The following is a 15,500-nucleotide window of genomic DNA, read 5'->3' as shown; positions in this document are numbered from 1 at the left end:
GCCAGATAACTTTAGGAAGAGGCTTTTGTCCCATTTAGTTACTAGTACCTTAACTTTATGCTTGAATATAAGAAAACTTTATTTATTTAAATTTGGTTTTGTTTGAGTACTTACTTTCAAATACAAAAAAATGCTCATTCCTCAGGCTAGAAAGGGCATACTTGATTTTTCTGGAAGTCCTTTAATCCCATCTGAAGTTGCATTACACAGACAACTGTCTGGAGATGGTTTCTCCTCTTAGTTGCAAGCTCCTGTCTCAAAGTTGGTGATGCTGAACATCACATTGCTGAGAAACTTTGATGCATGCTACAAGAAAGACTGGGAGGAGACAGCCTACCTTCACTTGCTCAGTTGTGATAGAATTCAAATACAAATGGGTATAGACAAAGATTTGTCTCTTTGAATCCACTTTATAATTGTTTTAAGAAAAGCATGTCTTCACCTTGTAAAAGAACAAGTGCTCCAGGAGTTTCTCATCCTGCTGTTTGTCTGGCTGCATTTTGAAAAACAAATATACTGGGTAGATTAGTCCTGCCCTAGTGAGAGCAGGGTGCTGTGCTGCCTGTCTGCCTGAAAATAATTGTGTATATTCAGAAGGAGTTACAGCTGCTTAGGGTTTTCCTTTTGCTGAGGGGAAGTGGCAGTGCATCTTTGCTGAGCACCAGGAGCGGTACACTAGCGGGCAGATGTTTGAAGTTGGTGTTGGCATTCAGCTCTCAGGGAACAGGAAGCTGCTTTTACTGTGTTTTAGAAAGCAACGAGGCATGTGCAATAAACATGACATGAGTATTAGCAGCAGCACTGAGTTTCCACTGGCATCCCATCCTGCAATGGCAAGTATGGCAGTTTCTGAGCCAACAAGGGTTCAGGCGGTGATTCATACCACAATGACAGGAGCCAGCCTCAGCAGGCAGACAAAGCAGTTGTGTGCTACTATGCAGTGTGCCCTCCATTCCCCATTAAAACATTTCCATTAACTTTGAATAACTGAGTTTTTCAGAGGTAAAATTAGATTTATCTGCAATTTTATTTCTACATTCGCGTGTGTAACTGGAGTTCTAAACACTGCAGCTTTTTGTGAGCATTTCTGCCTGCAGCCACCACAGCTGCTTCCACTGATGCTAACACGGCCACTCACCTGCATTTGCTACCTCCTACACTGCCTTTCTTTCACTTTTGATTGTGGTAAGTTGCTTAATGCGTTATTGTAGCAGAAGGAGGTATTAAAATATAATTTAGAATGTAAAATAAATGCAGAGCCCAATTCTCAGTTACATTTTAATAAACAAGAATGCAATCACAGTAAGCATAAATCAGATGTATCAATGTGAAAAATTAAACACCATTAGGAGTTTTTAAAAACCATTAGAACCTAAAACACAAAGTGCTGCATGCACGTTCTTCCAAAGCCTCTTACTCGTGCATGCATGGTGCCTCAAAAGCTCTCTGCTTATGATGATATGAAAAAGTGGTAGAAGGACCCTGCTTGGTAGATAACGGATTCAAGAGAATCTTTCAGGATCATCTGTTACTTGACATGCCATGGCATATGCTGTATAAAACATAAAGTTCCTCTTTTGTTACAAGTGGTAATGCTTCTAGCCAGCTTTCGGAATTAAACTGTGCTCCCAAATGAGGGCTATTACAGGCAGGTAGCATCAGCCCTATCCTTATTCCTGAGGTTATTCTGCTCTGTTGAGTTCGGCGAGGTATCTGCCTAATTCTCAAACGTACCGGGATCACTCTGTATTAAGTTCTCCCAATCCTCATGTCAGCCACTCCCTAGTCTGGTGTCCATGAATTTGTGCAGAGTGCATTCTGTGTCATCATCTGGGCCTGATGTAGATGTTGAATGCTGTTCTTCACTGGCTGTATGCCCGTCTTTGGTCTTTATTGATTGAGCGTGGTTGTCCAGCCAGTTTTCAAAACATTTGATTGAGTGGTGGCCTAGCCCATGCTTTCCAAGAGAATGAACGTTTTTGTGTCACTGTATAAATTAAAGTAGAAAAGAACTGAAAATTTGTAACCTTTTAGGCATAGATTCCATACTGAGCACTGGGAAAATATTTTAAAGTCCAGGTGGCAGAGAAAAGATGTGCTAAAATACTCCAACAGAAATTATGCTACTTTAGTTTTACCATAAAGTCATGTTCTATCACAGATTCCTTATTTCATTGTTTGAGAGACTTCACAGGGGATCTTCTAGGTGTGATTTAGGAGCTGGAGGTATCTGGGCCTGAAACTCTTTTCATATTTATGAGTTTACAGAGAACCTGGATTTCACAGCCCATCTCTGCTTGCTCTGGACTCTGGATTCTGTTGGTAGCTACATAGGAGAGAGACAGTTGAATTTACCAGCTAGAAGCAGCCATAGGCAAAGTTTCCTAATTTAAAGGTAGCTGCTGACCCAAGGAGCTTGCCAAACTTATGGCTGGTGTATTTCTTACTGTTATAATTAAAAGAGAAATCTCCTATTGCAGTATTTGCTCATGTTCAGATTGTTTAGTTCATTTGTTGATACCCGCTTCTGTGTTTGTGCAGCTTGTTGGGCAGAATTCCAGTGGGACAGCATGTACTTCTTTTCCGAGGACAATGAGATCAAAACCTGAGAACCAGACCACGTTGTCGTGTGAAGCTTGGCTGTGAAAATACCTGTCTGCTGCTGTGGGAATGTGCCCGAAGTTGGAACACCAATAGATCCGGGTCTGGGAGCAATCTGTAAGAGCAGTACACAGGTCAGTCCTGGTAACCAGTAAAGTTGTGATTTTTTTTTAGCACTTAGCAATTACAAAATAGTAGCTTCAGGACAGTGATTCATTAATACATGCTTTGATTAATGAGCATTGCTTGAGTAATACTTTTTCTAAAGGAGTTCTAATAATAGTTTATACAAAGCCAGAGAATTCACTAAAAAAAAGGAACTAGTTGATGTGAATCATTAATTATAAAATTACACAGATTCAACCACAATACATTTCAAGTGCATACAAGCTTTCCAGCTTGTCTGAGTAAACCGACAGTAAATGTAAATTAGTGTAAATGAAGATCTCTAGCATTAATCTGTCAGATACTACTTTGAGAACTGAAGTCTTTTTGAAAAACAGATTGTAGTGGAAAAAAAGGACAGAGACCTCCAAAGGTGATGAACAGATATGTGTAACTGAGGAGCCTTGCTGAAATTAAAGCATCTCTCATAGTTCAAGGGGTCCTGTGAACTTGAACTATAGTCACTTATAGACAAAATTGACTAAATGCTTTTCAAGTTCTTTTTCACGCCAGTGAATTTTCTCCACACATTTTTATGTTTTTACAATCACTTTTTCAGGTTTTCAATTTTTGTTCTTTTTATTGCTATGAGAAAAATCCAAACAAACAGGAAGCTTTACGGAGTTTTAGGATGTAAAGAACAGTGAAAATGATGTAAAGAACAGTGAAAATGATTTTAGATCTTTTAATCTGTTTCAGTTCTAAGTTATCTTAAACTTTATTTATGAAAGAAAGGTTCCAAGTTTTATTATGCCATTTGTATGTCAATTTCTTTGTTGATATTTACCAACCATATTAAAGTGTTTTTTTGTAAAAACTTTTACTTTTTAAAGCAATAACATTGTAGTCTACTGGAAAGGTTGAGTTTGTAGAAAGGTAGATCTATCAGAATTGCTAAAATGTTAAGTACAGGCTCTACAGTCACAGTCCTTACATTCGGTCTGATTTCATCTAATAAAAGTTACTACCTGTCCTTACGAACTTCATTTTTCAGCATAGATTTATACAACATGGCTGGATTTTCCTTCCAGCTTATGAAGCTGCATTTTTTGAAGGCAAATTTAGAGTATTTAGTATGTGATTGTTTATGTATTCTGGAGACATTGCTACTCTCTGTACCAACTGACATTGCATGTTCATTATAGACCTGGTAAATAAATTTTTTAAACAGTTCTCCATGGGTTTTTGATTAGTACTATTTGTTTCCTTCTGATGTGCTGAGAATTTTCTTGATCTTATTTTCTTATTACCACTTTAGAAAGAATTTTTATTGTATGCTAACACCTGTGATGATGATCTGATGGACACATTTACAGGGAATTTCAGAGGGCATAAATTTGCTTTACAAGTACTATTTGTGTCTGTAGATATGGTTCTTATTGCAGCTGGATTTTACTGATTACCAATCCGTGATAATTCTAGCAATTTTGTGAAGTTTGTATGCGTTACCCTGTTTAACAAAGAGAGAGCTAAGAAGTAAGAGCGATGAAATGATGTGCTGTGCACCAGGTAGGAAGTCTATCTGAGGCAGATATTTAACTCAGTTCTTCAGCAACCAATTGATGATTTTTCCTCTTCATTTTAACTCTTTTGAAATTTAACTGCACTAAACTCGGAGGAGAAAGCTGGAGTTACAAATACCATTGTACTCTTCCCAATTTGCAGTTGTTAGCAAAGGGAATGTTTAAATCCAGCTTAATCTGTTAATTCCTTTTTTTCTTAGGGTGATACAAATTAGCTTGAAGGAAAATGTATTGAATTGACACTTCTATGTAAGACTTTTTGATCTACAGCTCTAAAAGCCTGTGTTAAAGCAGATATTTTAGACAGGTTTTCAGACTGATGGAGAAGGAAAGTGTGAAAAGAGGGAAGAGAAAAATGAGAAAATTTTAAAAATAGTGATTATATAAACATTTTGATATCATTAAATGTTTTACAAAAAGTTAATGATAGCAATTTTCACCCTATTTCTTAAAATCACAGGTGTTTCTTTTTTTCTAATCAGTGGGGCACCATTGTTGAGCTTAGTGGTCAGATCGGGCATGAAAATGAACACGCTGAACTCAGAGCAATCTGTCTGTCGAGTACAATTGACTCACAGGTACTAGCTATACTGCTTCACTGAATGATTATGAGTGTTTAATACACTGTGACTAGTGGAATAGACTGTCTGTACAGCGACATGAGAAAAGCCCAGTAGTGCAATTGTATCTTAATTACATACCATATGATATAAAACAAGGAAAGTCACTCCACCACTATGAACCATCTTCTTTGCAAATTGCCAAGTGCAGAACTGCCAGGTACCTCATAATGGTGTCTGTTGAACCTAACACATAAAAAATGAAGTGGAAATACATAGTGCTAACTTGCAGGCTGCACTGAACCTTTCCACAGTAACTGGGAGAATAACATGGTAAAACACTGATTTTGGAGGAGCAGGGGTAAACCTTTGCACATTTGACAACATGGCAGGAAAATGTAGAACAGGAAATGGGCAAGCAGAGGGAAAGCTGATCCCAGCCAAGCATGGGATGGTTATGAACATGAAGACAATGATGGATTTACATTTTTTTATTATTTTTTATCATCTTTCTCTTTTTTATTTTTTGCTGTTAAAACGTTCACGAATGAAATGCTCATCCCTGACGGTTCATGTACAAACCTTTACAAACTGGTTCCAGAACCAGCTTTTCAGAAGAACTTGCAGGAATGCAGGGAGGAAGCTCAGAGGAGGGCAGTTCAGTCACACATGTAGATCATTGAGAAAATTCAGTTAAAGATCTTTGGAATACATTTTTCTGGCAGCTTTATGAGATACAAGGACAGATGAAAGTGGGCATAGAAAGAGATCTTCTGTGTAGAACCATAAACATGAAAACACTTGGTGTTCTGATAGCTGAATTACAAGTGTGATCGTACCCTCTTGGCTGATGTATTGGGGTTGTGTTTTACTTCGTACAGCACGAACTAAAGAGGCAGGATCTGTTGCTGACAGCTCAAACAAACTATATCCTCTGTGGATCAAGACAGAGAAGGAGCTGTAAACACCAGTCAGTGCAGTGCCACAGACCCAGGGCTAAGTGTGTCAGCTATACACTGAAGCATGGGACATAGATGCCCAAATATGTTAGCTACAGGCATAATTATATCAGTGTGATGCTCCAAAGGGGATAATTAGTTTAAATAGCAAAATACTCTTCATTCATTGACACGTTCCCTGTCTCTTATTTTCTTAAGTCTGTTTATGCGCAGAGTTGCACTGCTTCAGTACTGTTTGGCAGTAGCTTACTTAAGCTAGATCAAAACTCTGTAGACTCTTTTACAATTCTAATATTACGATAAAGATTACACTGATACATTTATAGGTACAAATTAATCCACAGTAATCAGGGTTAAAACAATTTCTCTGTGCTAAGAAATTTAGAAATTAAATTGTTATCTCTGCCAGCTCTGTGTGCATCGATAATGGATGCTTCTAGAAGTCTCAGAAATGTCAGTCTTAATGTGCTTTTAATCTACAGGGATTCCTTTTATGGTTCATAATGCTTTTCTACATAATGTATCATTAAATTCCACACAAAAATTCTTCTGAAGCTTGTAAGGGTGCAAAGTTAAGCATTCTGAAGTTAGAAAACGTCAGAAGTCATGTTGTTTGCAGAAACTTTGATTTGCCTTCATTGTGTTCAGTTAAATGGTAGTCATTAATGACACGAGCCCATTCAGTGCACGGAAAGGATGGTAGTTACTTAGTGAGCAGCTATTCAATATTTTGTTCTCTCTTTGTTGCTTAATGTGGGACTCCATGCCTTATTACCTACTGTTCAAACCCTGCTCTGGAGACAGTTTCTAGTTTTGTGAGTCTTTTGAGTGGTAAACAACAATGTAGGAGCTTCACAGAGTTTCACAAACAGAATTCAATGCATTCTGATATGGTAAGGAGAAGATAGCATTACAGCTACTGACATTACATTGCAGCCACATTTTTAGCATTAAAAGCACAAGGTTAGAATTCAGCCTTTTAGGAAAACTTAGGGCCCAGTTCATGGCCACCCATGAAAAATGTTTTTTAAGTAATTTACTAGTCTGTGTTAAAGACAAAAGTAGAATCCAGTCCTGAGCAGCAGGCACTCTTTTTCTTCCTGCACTCAATGAGCGCAGGATCCACTGGACAACATCTGATTCATTATATAATCCTGACTCATCTTCATTCATTCTGTAGCTATATATAGTTGGATACCAGCAAGCCAGATATACCAGTCTAAAAATGACAGAACAACTACAGATGTAAGGAAAGGAAAACAAAAAGCCTGTCCTTGAGAGCTTTTCTAGCAGGCCTGATGGTCCAGCTATTTTCCTTCCTCTCTAACCTTTGGCCAACTCCTTATCTTTGTTAGTGCTGAGGGTGTAGGACATTCCCAGAGGGCATCCATTTCCTGCAGCTTTCTCTGGGGTCATCCAACTTTAGGTGCACAGGAGCCAGGACACTGATGGCATGTTGTTATGGACGGCTTGGAACAGTGCAAGGAGTACCTCAGCTATGGCACGATACACATGTAGGCAAGGGTTGTGGGTAGCTGACAGCCAGACATGGATTTGTATCTTCCCAGTATACATGTCATTGCTTGTGTGTTGCCAGTGTTCCACCTCCTCCCACAGCCAGCAGAGTTGTCTTATAGAGGCACAGAGTTTGACTTAGGTATGTTTCCTTCGAAGAGATTTCCCAGTGGAGCTGGAAGTCTTCAGGAGAAATAAGCAGATTGTTCCCCTTGTAGATATTTTTTTTTTTCAGTAGAAAGATGTAATGGTATACCATGCCCTGTCATAATTTGGGAAGACAACATGGCACAGTGTTGTAAATTGGATTAGAAACCCAGCCCTGGAAGATGGGTGAGAAAGTTCATACGATATATGAAAAACTAGTGCTGAGATGGGGAGAGGAATCCTAGTTGCCAAGAGGACTGGGGGAATTTACTGTTAGGAAAAGAAACTTTCATATTTACCCTTGGAAGGATATGTCTTGCTGTTTCCCACAGCTGGCTCGGATTGAGAGGTTGAGTCAGGCACTGTATCATAAATCCATGCACCACATCCTTCCTTATAGGGGGAAGATAAAATCAGTTCCTCTTACCCTTTTCTTGATGATTGATGGAGCTAAACTCCCTGAAGAATGTAGAGACTGGGACTGTTTTACCTTAAAATTCCTACCAACAACCTTGTTGTAGGGTTCCTTCAACTTCTTGATCTTTATCTGATGATGGTTGTGAGTGCCTCTGCTGGGACTGTCAGTGAGTGATCAATGCATAAAAAAGATAAGTCTTAGTGCTTTTCTCTCATTCTCTGGGAACTCTTCCAAATGGCAAGAAAGCACAGAACTTGTAAAGGCACTAGGATCCTTTCTGACACAGATTTTGGAGGGTAGTGCAGTCAGTGGACAGTGTAGGGTGGCACCATTAGTATATCTGAGGTCTGCAAATCTTTCTTGAGGCAGGGACGTTTTGCATAAGCAGCCATGTGTGAACTATAATGACAGCATGATATAGCACAAGGGCCTCGTTCAGGTCTGCTGCACAGTTTTGCACATGGTTGACTGACTGGGGCTATGCCAGGTGGGAGGTGCACCGAAGTGCAGTGTGCACAAGTTGTATGAACAGTGTCCTGTAAGGTGATCTCCTGGCCAGATACTCTTAGGGTGTATTGTCCTGGTGTTCCACCCAGGAGACCCTCAGAACACCCTGTCAAGTAATCTCAGAGCTAGAGCTTGCAAACTGTAAAGAGTTCCAGGGCTCAAGGACCAATGTGTCACTAATATAGGGCAATACAGACTTATCAACACTGCTTTGGTGGTGCGTGGAGAATTCCTGTCCCTTCTGCAACAGGCATGCAGGATTCTCCTCCTTTACATTGTCCATTTGCCATCAGGAACGATTGAAAACTCATTGCTAGCCTGGAGAAACAAGAAGATCAAGTCTTGGATAGATTTTTATGCTCTGCAATAGGGCACACTCAGTGAGTCTGTATACACAGTAAATGTAAAGAGCCTCTGGTGTGTAGGAGCTAACAGTAACAGAACATCACGGACTTGAGCTCACAAGCCCCCATGAGCCTTCACAGAACATATTTGAACTGGGATTTTCAAAGGCTTATTGCTTGGTGCAAATTTGTGCAGTGACTCATAGGAGCAGTGAGAAGCACATCCCTGATACAGATAGCTCCTCTGTTAAATTTCAGGGCTCTGCCTCAGCGTAGAACGTGCACAAAATCTTTGACAGAACAGTCTTGCATTTCTTAATATTACAATGGACGTTCTTCTATCTTCTTGCTCTCTTAGACACATTTTGAAAAACAAGCAAAATACTCTTCAGATCCTCAGCAGTCAGCGAGCACAGAAAATCTTTCCCAAACAGTTAAGGTTAAAAGTTATGAGTTACTGATAACGAAGCTAGTAACGCTGGTGTCAGGCTACTTTAAGTGTGTGTATCTATGTAAGTAGTAAAGTGGGAGTTATAGCATGCAGTATCCATTGTAAACAACATTGTTTCTGTGTTGTGTCAAACCTGTTTAGCAATGCAGAGGGTTCATTTTAGGTGACTGTTGTCAACTTTATGTGTTTTAAATGAGAGAAATTATTAATTTATTATTGATTACTACTTACTATCCCAAACAGGACTGAAAAGTATGAAATATACGTGCTGAACTTATAGCAACAGTGTAGAACATGATGGGATGCTTCTCTCACTATATGGTCTTTCTGATTGCTTCATTACAGAAAATGAGCACAGATGTTCTTTAATTTCTTCCAGATAGATCTTTCCAGATAGTACCTGTTCTCATTTCTGCAACCAAAAGGTGGCAGCATATTATCTACTTTCCCTTCCCCTCTGTCCTAGCCCCTAAATAACCTTACTTGCTCAGTTTGTAGGAATGCCAGGAAGTCCAGAACAATCATGCTGACTAAGGAACATTGATGAGATCTGATGTGAATTCATCTGTTTATCACCTTTAAATAGAAGCAGGAATAGATCAAGGACTGGTGATTTTATTCAGTTGTTTCAGTGGCAGTCTGACTGACTTTTGGAGATCAGAATCATGGGGGTTGGAAGGGACCTCTAGAGATTGTCACGTCCAACCCCCGCTAAAGCAGGTTCCCTATAGAAGGATGCAAAGGTAGGCAGCCAGATGGGCCTTGAGATTTGAAGAGGGGTTAAATTGCAGTTCAGGTGTGTAACTTCAGGAGGGACACATATCTCTGAAGCCTAACAATTGTATCAACTAGTTAAGAAGCTTGTGCCAGTAGTATCTGACAGATACTATTGATCTGTCAGATTTGAACTCAGTTCTGTTCCTACTTAGCTACTACCTGCTGTGGTAACTAGACAAAATGCTGGTGGGCATCTGAAGGAGCAGCAAAGGGGAAAAGGGGGATGAATTCTTTGTGCAGTGTGAATACCAAAGTGAAAAGGATAAGAATGTACCAGTAGAGTTTTGCTGCATGAGTACATCAGTTTGTAGGCTTCTGGAAAGATACTCAAAGACAACCATTTCCCATTTAGGCTGGTACAGAGATGTGGAGGAGGAGAAAGCCATTCTGAAGTATCACCTACTCTCAGATCTGCAGGGGTACTGTATACTAGGCACAATGCCACAAGTCCTCAGGAAGCACAACTGCTACAGAACACTGTCAAACACTGTCAGGTGTTCTGTAGCAAGGCACCCACAAACATATCAGACTGATTCTTGCTCTCTGCACTGCCTTCCCAAACTCAAACTTGGGGTCTCAGTCATGATCTTCCAGCTGCTCTTTGGCCTAGCTTGGGGACAGTAGAAGACACTGCTCTGGGGTGTTGGCTGTGGTTAACAGCACTGTTATGACGTGCTATTAAGCTTTGTACCAGGGTGAATAAAGCCTCTCTGTGCTTGAGAGAGTTGAGAACTTTGGTTACCCCATTTGCCAGCTCAAGAATAGATACACAGAAAGTTAACAATATGTCTAATAATTGTGGCAGATTTTAGGGTCACTTCTGAGCTCACCAGCTGCCTATAAAAGAAATGCCCAAAGTACAAACCCCAGCAGCTGCTCAGTCTGAATTCAGAAGCTTTTCTGAAGCAATGTGATACGTGTAGTTCACCTGCCTGCTGCAGCCTACAAGTGTGGGTAGTGGTGAGCAGCAGTCCCATGCGGCACTATACCTCTTACTTTGTTGCCCATAACTAGAGGCAGGACTTAATGAAGAAAATGAAGAAATAGACAGGGCTGGGTGGAGAACTAAGGAGCACAATGTGGAAGCTGGTGTTGCAAAGCAGCATACAGATGCAGGGGAGGTCACTGACATGGCTGAAGACTTGTAATCCTTTGTCACAGTCATGACTGCCAACATAGATGCATTTCTTGGGAGTCGATAACAGACTGAAGACAAAACTCTTCTAGATGAGAGGCAGATGCGCCTCAGCAGTACAGCACCAGTGGGTAGTTTGCTGTCAGCACCTCTCTTGTTGTCTGCTGCGTGAATGGCTGCTCCTGGGCTGACAGCATCTGCAGCTTGCCCTTCTGTTTAATCTGTCCTCAGTTCAGTCACCTATCCACAGTGTCTGCAGGGGCTCCTAAGGGAGGTGATTAAACAAAAGGTCGTGCACCTGCTGAACCCCAGCCACCGCAAGAATGAAGCATGCCCCTCTCCAGTCACCCTTTGTTAAATGCTTACCATTGGAGAGGTGGCAAAAAGAGACTATAACTCAATTTCTTCTGTATATTTAAACATGCACAGGTGGGAAAATCCTCTGTGAATTGTCTTGTCTTTTGCATGCTGTCAACCAAAGGATGAGTTAATTCAGTTCTGCCATGCCAGCATGAGCAGATTTCAAAGCTGCTTGCATGTTGCTCTCTGTATTTCCCACCTCTTGTTGAACAGCTGGTCTCTAGAAACAGAAGAAATATTTCTGTTTGGAGATTTCGAAACCAGCTTGAAAGATAAAGGGCAGAGGGCACCCGGTATGTACTCTGTCTCTTTCAGTGTTAGCGTAACTGGAAAATTGACTGTATGACCAGTACATCTGAGACTCTTTTAGACCTGGAATAAATGTTAAGCACAGGTTCTATTTTGAATGGGAATAAATTTCCTCTATCCCTTACTTTAAAAGCATCTGTAGTTCACAGCTATGCTCCAAACTGACAAGACTGTGTGTCAAATGGAAATTCCAACATAATATGGTGTGTGACATGAACAGCACCCAAACATTTTCCTATGGCTTTTTTTGCTAGTGCAATAAAAGGTTTTTTTTTTTTTTTTTTTTTTTAAACATTTGCCTGTCTCATCTGAAAGTAGGGTCTTAAAATTACATTTTCTTTATTCTCAGAGTTGCCATTTCTAATATCTTTGTACCCTCCTGTCTTTCTATAGTAACATTTGCAATTTAAAACTATTTAGAGACAAAATAGTTCGCTGATTCAGAAGCATTCCACAACAGCATCTGGTCTCTTTCCTACATAGATGAAAAGCACTAGCAAAGATGCACAACCTGCAATTTAAATGGCTGATCTCAAGGTGAAAGGTGACTCATGACATAGTCAATCTCCAAAGCTCATTTTTATGCAAAAGGTGACAGATTAATCCTCTGTTAAGCTAGGTGTTAGGAAAGAAGAAATTTTCAACTCCAGTTTAGAAGGAACTAATTGTCCAGTACAAAGTCCTAAAGGTGGGATCTCAAAGTACAGTGTGTGTGTTTGCCCTCAAAGATAGTTTTACAATTAAAACCAAGCCTAGCCAATAAAAAAATAATCTGTTTTGGAAGCTGCTATTAGTTAATAGGAAGCAGCAGGCTTATTGAGTAAGTTTAATGACTCCTGACTGTGCTTAATTACAGGCTTTCTTAAAAAAGGTGCATCTGACACTCTCCAATTAACAGCTGAGTAAATAAAACCAGTCCAAATAATAAAATAATTGATGGTAAAACAGCAAATATTTTCCTCTCTTTAAGTCTTGAAATTGTAGGGTATGTGCATGTGATTGGGTTTGTTTGTTTATTTTTCTTTTTAGCAAGCAGAAAAGCAGGGATGAGTGATAATGATGAGGAGAGACATTCCTGAGGTGCAGGGTAAAGAGAGCTACACTGCTAGTCTGGAGGTGCTTTGTTTTTCTCTCCTTAGGAAAAAGACATTGATTCCTGCAGAAACCTGGCTGGAGCAAGGAAATCCTACCTCTTATGTTAACAAGATCCTGAGCCTGGGTAGCTAATGGGAGGTACCTTGCCTCTCTGGAAGGCAGCAGCTCCTCTTGCTTGAACTCAGGACTCAATCTGAACTCAATTTGAGAGCTACTGCCTCTCAAAAATGCTTCTCTAAAGATGCTGTGGTTCCTGGCCTTGCCCCAGCTCAACAGCATGCTGTCTGCCTGCTTGTCATCTTGAATGTCCTGCGCTGCTGTTCTCCGTTCTAAATCTTGCATGAAGCCCTTCCAGTAACATTGATACAACAGGGCACTGAGTCAAACCATGCATATCAAGGGAGAAATGTTAAATACTTCTAGCTTTAAAACTGCTAAACAGTTTTTTTTTTTTTTTTTTTAACTCGGAGCTGTTCAAGTTTAAATACAATAACAGCTGAACCAACTATGAATGTTTGGGGCTCATAAAGAAAATACCACTGGAAGCAAGGAGGAATGGTAGGCTTGTTTTGTTCTCAAACCAGTGCATCAATTCTGTTTAAAGTGCTTTCCCTAAATTTACTTCTGTGCCAGGGCAGTCTATGAAAAAATTAGCAATGGGAGAGGTTAAGTGAGGATCACAATAAAAGTTGCAATTCAGCTGTAATAACCAAGAACACCGTAGCCACGTTTATCTGCCGTGTATAGGGTGTGCTTTTCCAGACACTACAGAGAGCCTAAGTGCTTCCTTTTTGAAAGGATACTTCATCTAGTGTTACTGGAAGATCATTCTTTGCTTCAACTGTGCTGTAAAGTTGACATAAATTCAGTAAAGTGTTGGTTTTTTTTTTTTTTGGAATCTTGAAAAATATTTGCATCAAATTGCCTACTAAAATATCTCCCCCTATGGCAGTCACATGCCCTATACGTGAACCCATCACCCCATAGTGATTCAGGGATATAGTAGATTAGACTAACACTTGAGAGTTGTCTGGTGATATTAGCAAAATTAGCATATCACAAATACACCACTAGCATAGACGTTGCAAGCACTTTGAATAATAGGATCTTTTAACTGACATAATCTTTTTTTTTTTTTCTTTTCACTCCTGATGCCATTTCCAGAACACAGTGGGGAAGTAAGTTAAAGATACCTGCTGTCTGAGGAAAGGATGCTGCACTCTGGGGATAAAAATGCAGGATGCCTGCCCAGAGAAGATTCCTTGGCAAGAGAAAACTCTTTATGCAACTGAAAGCTCTGCCTTTTTTTTTCTTTCCTTTTTTGAGTTGAGGCGATGGGAAGTAATTTGTGCATTATCACAGATTCAGACATAATATTTTAAATAATGTAAATGGTACTGTGGGATGCCCACATTCCTGGACAGAGGGTGGTCCTCCCTGTTTCAGGCTCCTCATCCAGAAGCAATGAACAGGAATAACTGAGTGCTTACTGCCCAGTCTTTCCCATCTCCCTAAAAACAGGTAGAAAGTCCTACAAAAGACAAGGTGACCCTCAACGTGAAAAAGGTGAGAAAATTCTGATTAAGGCATTTTCAGCAATCTTAGGGCCTCCTAGTAATGTCTGAAGATTCAGCTCAGAGCTAGCAGTTATTCTGAGGGAGATGAGTTGGACGGATTTTTCTCTCAGCCCATCCTATATATTTATTATGTAAGGAGTGTATGTTTGTGCTTTACTGTCCCCTCATATCTAATGTGCACTGATTCAGCACAGTCCCAATGCTTATTGACTGATCTTGGGAAACCCATGCCACTGACCATCTCTGCAATATTTTGAGTGAATTCCGTGCATGTTTGAAGTTCTCTGGGTGGTTACAGAATATTTTAAAGCCGGAGTCTGTCTTTTACATCCATTTACATCGTTGTGTACAACTTGCACTGCTTGGAGCTGGCCATGTTAGGAGCAGAAAGGCAGCCAAGCTGATGCTAATTCTGGCTGATGGGGCGAGCATGCAGTCATCCAATGACACAGCACATTGCCCTTTATAAAGCACTCGGTGATCCATTGTGGCTTAGTACGCCAGGCTATCAACGACAAGGGAATGAGAAGCCAATACGTTTGCTCCAGCCACCTTTCTAGAGAGCAGTAATATTTTGGCAGAGGTCTAAGGTGGTAGATGTCCTGCGTACATCTCTAAGCACACGGTAAAATGATTTCTCTTCTTCCTCACCTTGAAAATTTGGTAGCACTGTAAATAACCTGTTCCTACTTTTAAGTGTAAGCACTGTTTCAGGCTATTAAAACTGTATGAGCATCTATCCAACTCCCACTCAGGCAGGGCTGAGTATTGGAAGAGGTGTTCAGCTGTTTTGGCAGGCAGATTCACCTGTCAGACAGAAATGCTTAAGGCTTTGTGACAGTTCTGGGTTCCAGTGTGACAGTGAAAATCCTATTTTTCCTGATTCGGTGAGATTTAAGTTTCTAAAAACAGTAATCCAGAGAAGTCATAGCGAAGGGTCATGTCTGCAGAACACCCCGTACAATAAAGCTGTATTATGGCATTCCATTCCTTATGATATATTACCTTCATGTCTACGTTCCTCAAGCAACTGTACAGGGTTTTGCTGGGATGGAGT

General features: G+C 40.2%; 1 protein-coding gene across 2 annotated transcripts in view; it reads left to right on the top strand.

Moving 5' to 3' along the window:
- LOC110397475 (neuropeptide-like protein C4orf48 homolog) overlaps positions 2,533-15,500 on the top strand; it is a 28,568-nt gene continuing 15,600 nt past the window's right edge. The window contains exon 1 of one of the 2 annotated variants that reach the window (XM_021393806.1): positions 2,533-2,718. The gene's annotated coding sequence lies outside the window, so the exon portion shown is untranslated. Of the gene's footprint in view, positions 2,736-15,500 lie in introns of both variants that reach the window. The other variant, XM_021393804.1, reaches the window with a different exon arrangement.

The sequence above is a fragment of the Numida meleagris genome, chromosome 4, assembly GCF_002078875.1.
Source record: "Numida meleagris isolate 19003 breed g44 Domestic line chromosome 4, NumMel1.0, whole genome shotgun sequence".
Classification (NCBI taxonomy): Eukaryota; Metazoa; Chordata; class Aves; order Galliformes; family Numididae; genus Numida; species Numida meleagris.
The sequence above is the reverse complement of the archived record's forward strand: the minus strand, read 5'-3'. Positions and strand labels throughout refer to the sequence as shown.